The sequence below is a fragment of the Hypanus sabinus genome, chromosome 18 (assembly GCF_030144855.1).
Source record: "Hypanus sabinus isolate sHypSab1 chromosome 18, sHypSab1.hap1, whole genome shotgun sequence".
Classification (NCBI taxonomy): domain Eukaryota; kingdom Metazoa; phylum Chordata; class Chondrichthyes; order Myliobatiformes; family Dasyatidae; genus Hypanus; species Hypanus sabinus.
The window spans coordinates 11,836,932-11,852,986 of record NC_082723.1 but is presented as its reverse complement, the minus strand read 5'-3'; positions in this window follow the sequence as shown (position 1 = coordinate 11,852,986).

Genomic DNA, 16,055 nt, shown 5'->3' with positions numbered 1-16,055 from the left:
TCTGTGTGTGAAGAAGTTTTTCCTCATCTCGGTCCTAAAAGGCTTCCCCTTTATCCTTAAACTGTGACCCCTCGTTCTGGACTTCCCCAACATCGGAAACAATCTTCCTTCATCTAGCCTGTCCAATCCCTTTAGAATTTTATACGTTTCAATAAGATACCCCGTCAGTCTTCTAAATTCCAGTGAGTATAAGCCTAGTATAAGCCTAGATAGCTTTACAGGGAGAGGGGGGGAGGGACAGGGTGACAGAGAGAGAGGGGGGGGAGAGAGACAAGGGGAGGGAGAGGGGAGAGAGAGGGGGGGGGAGAGAGAGAGGAAAAGAAAGAAAAAAATAACTTCAACACCATCCTTCATTATCACCAGCCCTAAAATTAGTTAATCCAGATGCTTATTTCTTAATTCAATCTCCCCTCTTCTTATGTTCAATCGACAACCGCCTGAAGTTTCAGTTGGCAAGTGTATATGAAATTGATGAGAATCAGACTGGCATCTGTACTGAATGGCCAGAGGCTGACTTAAGGCCTTCCTAAGGAGGAGCTCTGCCATCTGCTGAGTGATCTCCTATTGTGGCTGCATCTCAGCTTCCAAATCACTCCAGAGTGAAAGACTCAATTCCCCCTGTCCATCCATCTACCTATCAGTCTATGTTGTTTCACAGGAATTAAACCAGGATTAGTGAAGCTTTGATGAGTTACCGTCCTGACTGCTATTTATTTGGAATTCTGTCCTTCATCTGCATGTCAAGCTGAATTGTTTTCAATCTGAAGTAAATTAAAGTGATCTTTATTCTTTCTGTAATTTCTCTTTGAATTTCTTTATAATAATCTGATTCCCAACTCAATAGTGACCCAGCTTAGAACCTTCCACCAGCTGCATGTGGACAACCTGTCCTGTGCGTTTCTATAATGTACTATCCTATCTATGACTCTCATAATTTATATTGACTTTATCTTACATCCTTCACATTCATGAGGAGTAAAAATCTTTATGTTATGTCTCTGAATGTGCAATGTGCAAATTATAGTAGTTTGTAATAAATAGAATGTACAGTAAGATATACAACAGGACAGTCAGTTTAGCTTAGAGATACAATTATGTCAGCATGAACTAATGAGTCTGATGGACTGGCTGTAGAGGCTGTCCCAGAGCCTGTTGGTCCTGGCTTTAATGCTGTGGTAGCATCTCCCGGAACAGTTTTTGGTTGGAGTAACTTGGGTCCCCAATGATGCTTTGGGCCTTTTTTTATGTACCTGTTGCTGTAAATGTCCTGAATAGTGGGAAGTACATATCCCCAGATGCGCTGGGCTGTCAGTACCACTCTCTGCAGAGCCCTGCGATTAAGGAAGTCTAATTCCCATACCAGGCAGTGTATTGTCGTTTCACTGCCTTGATGACTTTATATATATTGTAGCTGCATTTCTTGAGTTCCTGGTGGATACTGGCGGTGAAAGCTCTGTCCTGCGCGGTGAGTACAGCGCCCACCCAACTGTTGATCCAGGGTTTCTGGTTTGGATGGACCCTGACTGATTTTATGTACTTCTAATGTAACTCTCCACAACCTTCAATGTTCCAGCATAAACAATCTGAGTTTGTCCAACTTCTCACCATAGCTAATACTCTCCAATTCAGACAACATCCCGACGAACTTCTTCTGTGCGCTGTCCAAATCTATATCCTTCGCATAATGTGGCAACCAGAAATGTGCACACCAGACTCCAGATGTGGTTTCACTGAAGCTTTATTCAGCTGTAGCATCACTTGCCAACTTTTATACCCCAGCTGATGTAGGTAAACTTGTCATGTGCCTGCTTACCAACCCATCCTCTTGCAGGTGCCTATGGACTTGGACCCCATGATCCCTCTGTACATCAATGTTTCCAGGGGTTTTGCCATTTACTTTTACATTTGACCTCCCAAAATCCATAAACTCTCACTTGCCCAGATTAAACTCCATCTCCTATTTCTCTACCCAATTTTCCAATTTATCTATATCCTGCTGAATCCTTAGTTAACCTTCCTCACTATCAGTGGCTCCTTCAATTTTAATATCACCTACAACAGCTCATCTACATGTTCATCCCAATCTCTTATCTCACAAACAACAGAAGTCCCAGCAATGATCTTTGCAGTACACCACTGGGCCCATTCCTCAAGTCGCAGAAACACCAGTCCACTGCTACACTCTACTTTCTATGGCCAGTCCAATTTTGTAAGCAACTTAACAATTCTCTATGAATACCATGTGACTTGATCCTCTAGACCAGGACCTTGACAAATGTTTTACTGGAGTCCATGTAGACAGTCTCACTGTGTTATCCTCTTTAGTAATTGTCATCACTTCCTCAAGAAACCCAAACAGATTAATGAGATAGGGACTCCCCCGAACAAAACCATGCTGACTGTCCCTAATAAGTTCGTGCTTTTTGAAACAAACACTTTCCGAGGTTCTACCAGAACAGTGAACCTGGTGTTCCATGTGCTATTAGGGATGTTGTATTCTTTTTGCTTGTTAGTTGTTGAAGATCACCTCAAGAGATCAGCTCGCCTATCTTGGGCAGAGTTCTTCGAGAAGATACTGACACATGATTGAGATAGAGACTGCCTGTTGACAGCTGAGGGCTTGTTGAAGGACTGTCCTGGGATGGGGCAAAGCCTCAAGAACCGCAAACACCTCAAATTTTCTGTTTACAACTCAGCCCAGACTGAAAGAGTGCAAGACACTGAACAAGATTAGCCACTACCTCCTAGAAAACCATCCGGATTGGTTCGAGGCAGCAGGTAGGAGATACAGACTAGCACATATGATGCCTGCCAGCTTGTGGCAAGCCCTGGATGGTCTTCCAGGAGCCTCGGGGCTGGCATCTTTGTGCATGCAGATCAGGAAAGATTGCAGTGATAGACGGCGCTGATATGTAATTTTAATGTCCCTATGCGATTTCTTCACTCCCAGGTAAATATGGCTGCGGCTTTCCTGGGGTGGAAAGAAGGAGCATTTTGCTTTACTGTGGATTTTCCTTTATTAAAGTGACAGGTCGTGGCAACGTTTCTGTTGCCACTTGGCATGGCTGTGTGAACCACTCTGTTGCTGGCACCCCTTCTACATTCTTACTTTATTTTGTCTACTTTATTTTTCCTGTTTGTTTATGGCTTTTTGTGGCATTTGAAAAATAAATTACAGTGTGCAAAGTGCTTTCCTCTTTACAGATTTCTTCCTCACACCAGCTGATGATATGGTACTGTATGTTACAGAAGTAAAACATACTACCCTGTCTTTAACATTTTCCAAAAGAAAATAAACAAAATAATAAATAATCTCTGACTGTAAAAGAAAGTCTATCATATCTCTCATAGCCTTGAGATATTCTAAACATCTCACAGCCAGTGAAGCCTGCTTGAAAATATAGTCAATGTTCTCACCTACATTTTACTTGTCCCAACTTCTGCTATGGTAGCTTCCATGTGTCATAATCCTTCCTTCCTTAACCTTTGTTATACACCTGAGGTAAAATCTCATTTGATGCTCCAGTGTAGTATTGAGGGAGGGCTGACTTAGCAGAGAAGAATTTTGTTTTATTAAGACATCAAACCCTATTTACCTTCTTGATGGGAGCTATATGTTAACCTTTAAGTAAATAATTTTCTTATGCATTCTTATTGGATAGAGCAGGGACTGCCTTGTATTAATGGTCTTGCATGCTGGTGAAAATATTTTTGCCACATCTAAACAAACAATGAGGTTCATTAACTCAAGAACCTCAATCACATCATTCTAGTAACAGAGAAAAAATTAACTCTTCAGTTTTCTTCCTAATTGGAATCCTTTCTAGATCCTTTATAGTGCCCCTTGGAAGTTTTCGTGTTTTATTGTTTTACAACTTTGAATTACAGTGTCTTTTTTGACACTGATCAACAGTAAAAGACCATTTCATGTCAAAGTAAAAACAGATCTCTAAAAAGTGATCAAAATTAATTACAAATATAAAACACAAATTAATTGAATGTGTAAGTATTCACCACCTTCAAGTCGGTTTTTTGTAGCTGCACCTTTGGTAGCAATTACAGATTTGAGTCTGTGTGGGTAGGTCTTCATCAGCTTTGCACATCAGGACACTGCAAATTTTCCCCATCCTTCTTTACAAAACTGCTAAAGCTCTGTCAGATTGCATGGGGATTGTGAGTGAACAGCCCTTTTCAAGTCCAGCCACAAATTCTCAATTCAATTGAGGTCTGGACTCAGACTTGGCCACTCCAAGACATTAAGCCTTTTCTATGTAGCTTTGGCTTTATGCTAGGGCTAATTGTCTTGTTGGAAACAAATCTTCTCCCAAGTCAGAGATCTCTAGGTTTTCCTCCAAGATTTCCCTGTATTTATCATCTACCTTCACGAGCCTTCCAGGGCCTGCTGGAAGTGAAGCATCCCCACAGCATGATGCAGCCACCACCGTGCTTCACGGTAGTGACTGTGTGTTTTTGATGATGTGCGGTGTTTGGCTTAACCCAAACACAGCATTTAGTCTGATGGCCGAAAGGCTGAATGTTGGTTTCATCAGACCATGAAACCTTCATCTAGCTGACTTCAGAGTCTCCCACATGCCTTCTGGCAAACTCTAGATGAGATTTCATGTTAGTTTTTTTACTACAGGGGCTTTTTCTTTTCCACTCCCCCATAAAGGAAGTATCTGGGCATCACAGGCTCTCCCATGTCAACCACTGAAGCTTCAAGTTCCCCCAGAGATGCCATGGGTCTTGGTGACCTCCCTCACTAGTCCCCGTCTTGCACGGTCACTCAGTTTTTGAGGATGGCCTGCCTTAGGAAGATTTACAGCTGTGCCATATTCTTTCCACTTCAGGATGATTGACTTAACTGTACTCTAAGGGATATTCAGTGGCTTGGAAATTTTCTTGTATCCATTTCCTGACTTGTGCTTTTCAATAATTTTCTCATGGAGTTACTTAGTGTATTATTTTACCTTCATGGTGTAGTTTTTACCAGGATACTGAATCACCAGCAGCTGGTCTTTCCAGATACAGGTGTATTTTTAATACAATCAATTGAAACACCTTGAGTGCACACAGGTCTCCAAAAACAGATCTCCATTTAACTAATTATGTGATTTCTAACACCAATTGGCTGCACCAGTGGTGATTTGGTGTCATATTAAAGGGACGAGGAGGATTGAATACTTATGCAATCAATTATTTTGTGTTTTATAGTTGTAACTAATTTAGATCACTTAACCATATAACCATATAACAATTACAGCTCGGAAGCAGGCCATCTCGGCCCTTCTAGTCCATGACAAACGCTTACTCTCACCTAGTCCCACCGACCTGCAATCAGCCCATAACCCTCCATTCCTTTCCTGTCCATATACCCATCCAATTTTACTTTAAATGACAATATCGAACCTGCCTCTACCAATTCTACTGGAAGCTCGTTCCACACAGCTACCACTCTCTGAGTAAAGAAGTTCCCCCTCGTGTTACCCTTAAACTTTTGCCCCCTAACTCTCAACTCATGTCCTCTTGTTTGAATCTCCCCTACTCTCAATGGAAAAAGCCTATCAATGTCAACTTTATCTAACCCACTCATAATTTTAAATACCTCCATCAGGTTCCTCCTCAACCTTCTACGCTCCAAAGAATAAAGACCTAACTTGTTCAACCTTTCTCTGTAACTTAGGTGCTGAAACCCGGGTAACATTCTAGTAAATCTTCTCTGTACTCTCTCTATTTTGTTGACATCTTTCCTATAATTCGGTGACCAGAACTGTACACAATACTGCAAATTTGGTTTACCAATGCCTTGTACAATTTTAACATTACATCCCAACTCCTATACTCAATGCTCTGATTTATAAAGGCCAGCATACCAAAAGCTTTCTTCACCACCCTATCCACATGAGATTCCACCTTCAGGGAACTATGCACCATTATTCCTAGATCACTCTGTTGTACTGCATTCTTCAATGCCCTACCATTTACCATGTATGTCCTATTTTGATTATTCCTACCAAAATGTAGTACCTCACACTTATCAGCATTAAACTTCATCTGCTATTTTTCAGCCCACTCTTCTAACTGGCCTAAATCTCTCTGCAACATTTGAAAATCTATTTCATTATCCACAACGCCACCTATCTTAGTATCATCTGCATACTTACTAATCAAATTTAGCACCCCATCGTCCAGATCATTAATGTATATGACAAACAACAAAAAAACAACAAAATACAAGTACAGATCCCTGAGGCACACTACTAGTCACCAGCCTCCAACCTGACAAACAGTTATCCACTCTACTCTCTGGCATCTCCCATCCAGCCACTGTTAAATCCATTTTACTACTTCAATATTAATACCTAACAATTGAACCTTCCTAACTAACCTTCCATGTGGAACCTTGTCAAAGGCCTTACTGAAGTCCATATAGACAACATCCACTGCTTTATACTTGTCAACTTTCCTAGTAACCTCTTCAAAAAAATTGTAGAGATCTGTTGTCATCTTGATATGAAGGAGTCTTTTACTGTTGATCAGCGTCAAAAAAGCTGAATTAAATCCACTGTGATTCAATGTTGTAAAACAATAAAACATGAAATCTTCCAAGGGGGAATACTTTTTATAGGCACTGTACGTATTTAATGTCCTTTCATGTCCATTCCAGAAACTTGATGGCAAAGGAGGAAAAACTTTTCCTGAATCATTGAGTGTGTGCCATCAGGCTCCTATACCTCCTTCCTGATTGTAGCAATGAGAACCAAGCATGTCCTGGGTGGTGGGGTCCTTAAAGATGGATGTCACCTTTTTGAGGCATCGCTCCTTGAGGATATCCAGGATGCCACGGAGGCTAGCGCCCATGATGGAGAAGAGTGAGTTTACAACTTTTTGCAGCTTATTTCAATTCTGTGCAGTGTACCCCAGCTCCTTCTCCATACTAGATGATGATGCAGTCAGATCAAATAGTCTTCACAGTACATCTGTAGAAATTTGAGAGAGCCTTTGGTGACATACCAAATCGCCTCAAACTCCTAATAAAATATAGTTGCTGTCATGCATTCTTTGTATCTGCATCAATATGTTGGGCCCTTTATTTAAACTGTGTCATTTTTGTAGTAAATAAGCCAGGACTATGCAATCCTTCAAGTGTCTACTCCAGTTACTGACTAGACTTGAATTGTCAACTGTCTGTTTTCCTCCCCAGATGTTGCCCGAACTGCAAATTTCTCCATCTTATTGACTGTTGCTCCAGATTCCAACATCTGTAATCCCTTGTGCCTCCAGTCCTCCAAGTGTGCTTTGATCAAAGCTCTTTGCATGTCTAATGTAATTTCACTGCTTTACAATGTTATCCCTCCAGCAATGAATCCCACAGCTTGTTTTGTGACTGTTATCATCTTTTCCATCTGCATTGATCCCATTTGTGGTTTTAGCATCTGTAACAACCATTTTCTGTTGTCCTAGAAAGGGAGGGAGCAAAACTCCATCTCTGGTTGATAACAATAATAAGGTAAATTTGGCAGGACTATTGCAAAGGAATTCCTGGGTGTCAACATCTCAGAGGATCTACCCTGAGCCCCACATGTTGATGCAATCCTGAAGAAGGCACGCCAGTGGCTATGTTTCACTAGGAGCTTAAGGAGATGTGGTATGTCACCAAAGATTCCAGCAAATTTCTACAGATGTACCATGATTTATGCCTGCAATGGAGGCTCCAAAGCACAAGATCAATAAAAGCGGTAGAGGGTTGTAGACTCAGCTATCTCCATCATGGGCACAGGCTTCCCTACCATTGAGCACATCTTCAAAAGGCGGTGCGCATCATTAAAGAACTTATCATTAAAGATCCTCTCTACCCAGGACATGTCCTCTTCTTATTATCTACCTTCAAGAATGAGGTTCACATTCAATGTTTTAAGAACAGCTTCTTCTCCTCTGCCATCAGATTTCCAAACAGTTGATAAACCTGTGAGCACCACCTCACCATTTTAATCCCCTTGTGGACCACTTTTTGTATCTTCCTTATTGTAATTTAGAGTAATTTTTTTATACACAGAAGAACAAATTTCTTGACACAAGTCAATGATATAAACCTGATCCTGATTCAGAATCTGGAAGGGGAAGATCTGGCTTTGCTTGAGCTTCTGAGATCAATTTACCAAAATCATCACAATCCAGGGTTGGAGAACATGCAGCCGAGACAGTTGGCATTTCTGGTGACTCAGCAGCATTCTAAAGGTTTGCTCCTTTGACTTAAAGAGGGGATGCATTGAATGGTATTCGATACTCCAATTATGATATAATTCAGCCTGTCCAAGCTCAGGTATCAGGAGATAATACAGAGTGAGCCAGTGTAACAAGGGTGTGAAGCATCTGCTACTGGTAGTACATGAACCAGATAAATTCTCAGTCTGCTAGTTAAGGTTTTCTTTTGGGTTGGTCAATTAAGTTCCATGGATCCTTTACTTAAACAAAGAACATTTTGAGGAAGCATGGGGACCTTATCAACTCTGCCAGGAAGGGTATTTGTCTTAATGGCTTCAGTCTGTAGCATGAGAGTCCCAACTGTGTTATGTGGCACGTCTCCTTGGTGGAGTAAAGAGTTACTGAGGCTGGTTACTTTTTACACAGATGCCCTAATCATTTGAGGTGCTGAAAAAGCCATTTTCTTCCCATTTACACCAAAGTCAGAGGTCAATTTCAGAGAGCCTCGAAAAGATTTGGTTTCCAGTAGATCAGTACCTGTGGAGTTGCTGGATTGACTGTAGGTAAGGTAACCAGGGGTTCATCTGGGCTCTTCTCCCATCCTCCACTAATGCATGTATGAGTGGAAGGGACTGGGAATATTCACAGTTTGATTAAGCTGCTGTGGAAAACTTTCCAGGTCAGTCCCTCCCTTGTACCTTCTAGCTGGATGATTTCGACAACTGCATCCTTAAGATTGAGCAGCTGTGGAAAACTGACTAGGCCACTTGTACCTTCCAGCTGGATGATTTGTATGACTGTGTCCGTGAGAGAGCAACAGATAAAATGCCCAATCAGGATGAAGAAGGCATATTTTCATGCTTTGATCAGGCAAACAGGTAATAAGGTTTTAAATAGAGAGCACATGAATGCAGACACCACAGCTTAAATTGAAGCCAACAATATGGTTAAACCACAGTTGCATTTCCAAATTGAATTTCTTCTCATGTCAGTGGATATATTTTTGTCCATCTTGAATACTCTGGTGCAGACTACTAATGAGTGAGATCAGAGAAGCTGGGCCCACATTCTCTGATGATCTGTTGGTAAGTTCTGGCTGTGTGCCAAATACCAAAGTACAGCAGCAGTAGAAAACTCTGCATTGCTGACAAATTCTGTCTAGGGTTTAGCATTTCTTACAGAATCTTCAAATGATGTAGCCAGAATGAGGTCTTTTGGCCTCAATGTGCGTATGCCAGCTTTTGGATAAAGCTGTCCAATCAGTCCTGCTCCCCAACACTTGCCCCAGAACCCTGAATTTTATTTGCTTTTAAGTAACTGCCAAGTTTAAGATTTAATATTGAATGTGCTTCCACCATCCTTTCAGGCAGTGTGATCTAGATTTTAATAATTTGTAGCAATTTCTTACAATGTTTCATGAACTTGAAAAATGATATTTTAATGGTCTGCCTGCCAAAATTCACCTATACAATGTGATGTATCAACCTGGCTCATCCAAATATACTGGTCTTCCTGGCTTTGGACTCAACTGACAGCAGGAACAAGGTGTGGAATTTCCCAGAGTGTTGCCAAACGGCAGCTATAAATCTCCATGTAAAACTGACATATCTCTGTTAAACAATGGCACGTATAGGGATAAAGTATCTATACATTTCTTCTTGTTCTGACCTTTGTGGTACCACCATCACTTGTTTAACTTGAGACAGATGGAATGTGATTATCAAGCACTAACAGCAATGGAATAGTTGTAATTGAAGAGACTGTATTTTCAGTGCTAGTTTAACCTGTCTTATGTATAGATCCACTAGGAACTTTAGTGCGTTGCATCACATATGGAGATTTCATGTTCTTAGCCGCCCTCCCTCCCCAAAGCTTAAATGGAAAGCAGGGCTGAGTTGCACTGGAGCCAAAACATTACATTAAATGTAATCATATGGCCATCAGAAAGACACCATCTGTGCCCCTGTATGCTATTTACTTGTTATGCTAAACTTGGCTTGATGTACTCCCAATGCATAATTGTAATCCATGCCAAAAGCCCCAGGCCCAGCTCTGTCACACTTAATTTTCAGTCTTAGATTATAATAGAAATTAGAGCCAGACCAGCAGAGTGAAAAAAAGGAAAGGTGTGTCAGTGTGTGTTGGTGTTAGAACAGCAGCCAATGGTCATTGTGTTTCATCCAAGTATTGTGCAGCTTCATAAAAACAAATTTGGCAAGGGTAAAATTCATCTTTTTTTCCCTGGCCCCTGTTTCCATAACAGCTATGCTGGAATGGTGCCAGGTTTTCCCAGAACACTAAAGGGTAGCAGTGCTCCTCACCACAAGCTTGCACTTTAAACTCCTGCAACAAAACTATTATGCTTTGATTTCCTCTAAAGTAGATGCAATTGCTTTTTGGTCATCCCCTTCACAACCTCTGGAAATACTTTGCACTCAACAAAACATATCTGAAGTGCAGTCATTGTTGATAATGTAGCTAACTGGTCCAGGTTACGATCCGCAAAGAACAGTAACGTAATCTGTTTTAGGGGATGTTGGTTTTCTGCAGGAGCCCAAAGAAATTTGGCATGTCCCCTGTGAGACTCACGCAATTTTTATCGACGCATCATAGAAAACATCCTATGTGGATGCATCGTAGCTTAGTGTGGTAAATGCTCTGCTCGTAACTGCAAGAAGGTGCAACAACTTCCCTTCTTTCTTGGTAAAAACAGCCAACATAATCAAAGACCACTAACCACTCCAGACATTCTCTTTTCTCCCCTCTTCATTGGGCAGAAGATATTTAAGCATTTAACCACATACCACCAGGCTCAGGGACAGCTTCTATCCCACGGCTATAACACTGTTAAATAGCTTCTAATATGATAAGATGGACTCTTGGCTTCACAATCCACATCGTCAATTCCTTACACTTGCAATGTACACCCGCACTGCACTTTTTCTGTAACTGTAACACTTTATTTTGCACCTAGTTATTGTTTTACCTTGTACCAAAGTACTGATATGTATGAAGAGTATGCAAGAAAAGTTTTTCACTGAACCTTGATGTATGTGACAATAATAAACTCATTTATGTTTATAATAAAATCCTCACTAGCGTATGCACAGCGTCATTTCATCATGATCTTTATACATTAGCAGTCAGTACCCATTAAACATTCTGATGGGATTGAATCTAAAACTGGTGCTTTCAGCATCAGTTTATTATATAGATCTTACTATTCACCACAAGATGGCACTGTGGCAGTGAATTGCCAGGAGACCAGGGACAGAGGCTCCTTGTTGTCACATTGGACCCCTGGAAATACTCCTTCTTTTTCCACAGGCATAGCTTTCTCACTCAGTCAACTGCTAGCATCCCTGTCTTCATCCCCTCTCTGGTCTTGTGCTAATAAATGAACCTTGTCGTCCCGGATGCCATCTACACTGTCCTTGCAGGGGGAAACCATTGATATTGTCTCTCACCTGCATCACCTCTCGATGTCCTGGGATTTAACTGATTATCACTGATCTCCAATTAATATTGTTGATTGAAGCCAAGGCCCTTACTAAATTCATATTGCTGATGTGGCATTGCATTTTCAATGTATTAATACCTTATTTAATATTTTACCAACTTACTTGCCATTTATTCAGTCCTTGTATTCTCACTTTTTCTGACTTTATTCTGTGAAGCTGTTTTAATTATCACCTAGCTCATTTCATAAATTCATTTTTAAATACTTCTTGTTTTTGACATCCCTGTCTTCATCCTCTCCTGAACTCACTCCTTTCATCTTTATTTTTCTTTTTATTCTTCCTGATCTGTTTGCTTCCCTGTTTTCTGTTTCTGTTTCCACAACTTTCACACTCATTCACCAAATTTGTCATTCTCTTCCAATATTCTCCATTTCCTCAATTGCTTTCTCAGAGTTTTCTCATGTTTTCCACTGCTTCACCACAATTCCTCTCTGCTCCTCAATCTACGAGGGTTGATTGATAAGTTCATGACCTAAGGTAGAAGGAGTCAATTTTAGAAAACCTAGCACATTTATTTTTCAACATAGTCCCCTCTTACATTTACACACTTAGTCCAGCGATCATGGAGCATGGAGCATCCCTTCTTTGTAGAAGTTGGCGTCTTGGACCTCCAGAAGTGGCCGACAGCAGGGATGATTGATAAGTTCGTGGCCTAAGGTAGAAGATGAGATATACAGCTCTCGTTAACTGCACATGCAGTTAAACTCTTTGAGTGATTATGCAGAAAGTTTGAAGTTAATAACTCATCGCGATGATTGATAAGTTTGTGCCCTACAGTAGAAGGAGATGAGGCTTTCTGCACAATCACTCAAAGAGTTGACCTGCATGTACATGTAACGAGAGCTGTGTAACTCATCTCCTTCTACCTTAGGCCACAAACTTATCGATCACCTAACGGTGAACACTTTCTGGAGGTCCAAGATCCGTATGCTCCATGACTGCTGGACTAAGTGTGTAAATGTAGGAGGGGACTAAGTTGAAAAATAAATGAGCTAGGTTTTCTAAAATTGACTTCTTCTACTTTAGGCCACGAACTTATCAATCACCCCTCCTAAAGTACTTCTGTGTCTAAGTTTAACTATCAGGCTTTAATTGCCTCCTCTATCTCAGACATTCCAATGATCGAGGATTTGTCACAAAAATGCTCCCAGGAACAAAAGGGTTAACACACACACACACACACACACACACACACACACACACACACACACACACACACACACACACACACACACACACACACATACAGTTCAGGTCAGGTAGCATCTGTGGAAATGAATAAATTTTTGACAATTTGGGCTGAGACACTTTATTCAGGACCGGAAAGGAAGGGGGAAGATGCCAGAATAAAGAGGCGGGGGGAGAGGAAGGAGACTAGCTAGAAGGTGATAGGTGAAGCCAGGTGGGTGGGAAGGGTAAAGTGCTAGAGAAGCAGTCGTTTGATAGGAGAGGACAGTGGACCATAGGAGAAGGGAAGAAGGAGGCACACCAGGGAGAAGTAATAGGTAGGTGAGGAGAAGAGGTAGGAGGCCAGTGTGGGAATTGAAGAAGAGGGAGAAAGGGGAGGGGAAAAAAACACATTTTACAGGAAGTGGAAATCAATGTTTATGACATCATGTTGGAAGCTACCTATATGGAAGTTGTGGCAAAAGAGGAGGCCATAGATCAATGTGTCGGAATGGGGATAGGAACTAAACTGGTGGGGCTCCGGGAAATTCTGTTCTTGGTAGATGGAGCAGAGGTAAATCTGCATCTGCAGAATCTTTTCTGTTAATGAAAGGGTTAACATATAAGAAACGTTTGATGGCTCTGGGCCTGTACTCACTGCAGTTAGGAAAAATGGGGAGGATCTCATTGAAAACTATTGAATATTGAAAGGCCTAGACAGAGTGAATGTGGAGAGGATGTTTCCTTTAGTGGGGGAGCACAGCCTTGGAAAAGGAGAATGTCCCTTCAGATAAGGAGGAATTTCTTTAGCCAGAGGGTGGTGAATCTGTGCAATTCATTGCCATGGATGGCTGTAGAGGCCAAGTTATTGGGTATGTTTAAAATGGAGTTTTTTTGGTTCTAAATTAGTAAAGGTGTTAAAGGTTATGGGAAGAAGGCAGGAGAATTGGTTTGAGAGGGAAAATAAATCAGCCATGATAAGATGATAGAGTAGACTCAATGGGCCAAATGGCTTAATTCTGCTCCTATGTCTTATGGCCTCCCACTTCTATTTCAGCTCCAAACTTCAAATATCCTCTTCTGGCCACACTCTTTTCTTCATTTTCTTTAGCACCTGACCTCGCAGCTGGCTTTGGCTTCACTATATCATCTCCTTCCCCTTTGGTCTTTTCTTCCCATTCCCACCTAAGACACGACCTCCATCACTACTTCACTTGACATCTCCATTCATCTTGGCTTCATGTGGGCATTATGTCCCTTCAGCTCCAACGAGCAAATTGGAGCCAAAACTAAACTGAATGACTAGACGCTTGTTTCGAGCTGAAGGTCTGTTGGAAGGGGTACATTTCACTGCTGCAATGTTTTAAAAGTCTAAGTAATTTAAGAGGGCTCTGATACCATCACCGTCTCAGCCTTGGTATGATGACAACTGTTTTGCTTTCCAGCCATTAGCTAGGTGGTTCAAATCCTGCACTGGGATTTGAAAACATAATTATATTGGAGATGCAGTGTTGCCATTTGGATGTGAGATTTTAATCTGTCAGTCCAGACGCACTTAAACCATACAATGGCAATATTAGAAAAAGAACAATATTCTCTCAATGTCTGGCCAATATCTACTCTTACATACAGACCTCATTTTGCTCACAGCATGTTGCCTTTTATGGGATTTGGAAGTGTGGAAATGGCTCTAGTGTTTGCCTATATCACAAAAGCAATGTACTTTAAACTAGCTGGGAAGCTTTCAAAATTGTCTAAGGATGTGAAAAGTTCTGCATGGAATATAGGACAACAACCATATACTTTAATGTGCTTCTATCAGGGCATGTTGGGACCTGGAGAACTATACCCCACCCCAGCAAAATAGTCTTTAAGGCAATCCAATGCAAGTAATATATACTTGCCCCTCCTAAAAAAGTAAAATTTATGTAGCACAGACCAAAATGCTGGAGGAACTCAGCAGGTCAGACTGCATCTATGGAAAAGAGTAAACAGTCAACATTTTGGGCCAAGACCCTTCTTCGAGATTGGAACATTCCTGGTTTATGGAACCTGTCACTCTTCACTTGAGGAATCCGAATGAAGGAGGAAATTAGCTTCAAAAGTACACTTGTACTTTTGTATAAGTATAAGTAATACAACCTTGTGATTTGTTTGCTTTCAAGCAGCCAGAAAGCAAGAAACCTGAAAGAACCCAATTTAAAAAAGAAATAAAAGAAAGATCAACACCCGATGGGCAGAGAAAAGGGGAAGAAACCACAAAACATGCAAACAATAGAAGCGAAAAATGACATTCCAAACCAAAATGAGCCCTCAGGTCCAAACCCTGAAGCAGCCTGCAGTAGGCCCAAAGCCTCAGTGTCAGTTCATCATAATTAATGTCTTTATGCTCCACTTTAATTTAAGACAGACAGTTATCCTCTGGGAAATAGCTTGTATAAACATCTCACTGTACTATATTAGTAACTCACCTAGTCTGGAGCAGAATTACAGCCACATTCTGGAGAAGGGATCTTGGCTCAACATCTTTTTTCAAATAACAGCTGATGTTCAGACAGCCGCGGCTAATTTGGCGATGCTTCTGATTTTGGGATGAGTGCATGAAAGTGGTTAACATATAAACACAAGAATAAAAGAAGCATGATTGTAATATTGAACTAATACAAAAACACCCACAGTGACAGCAAATGAGCTCCACACACATCCCTAATTCCCAGTGATTTCACCAGCCATAGTCACTTTAAATATAGACGGCACAGTAGAAGGCAGCTTCTTACAACAACCAATTAAAACATCAGTTTAAAAGTCAGGCAAACATTAAGAGGTGCGCAGAAAATCTGTTGCTGCATAAACCACTATTTCTTCTGGGAAGGAGCTGAAAAATGCAAGAATATCTGGGCTTTATTGCAAGGCGGTTGGACAAACAGAGCCAGTGGGACAAGTTCATTGCTCCCTGGAAGTGGTAACACAGTTAGACAGGGCAGTGAGGAACACCTCTGGCACACTTGCCTTCAGATGGCTAATGAGCGCAGGAGTTGGGATTTCATGTTACTGCTCCATGGGATGCTGACGGAATTGCACCTGGAATTCTATGTGCCGTCCCGGTCATGTACTATAGGAAGGATGTAGTTAAGCTACAGAGCGTGCAGAAATGGTTCGTGT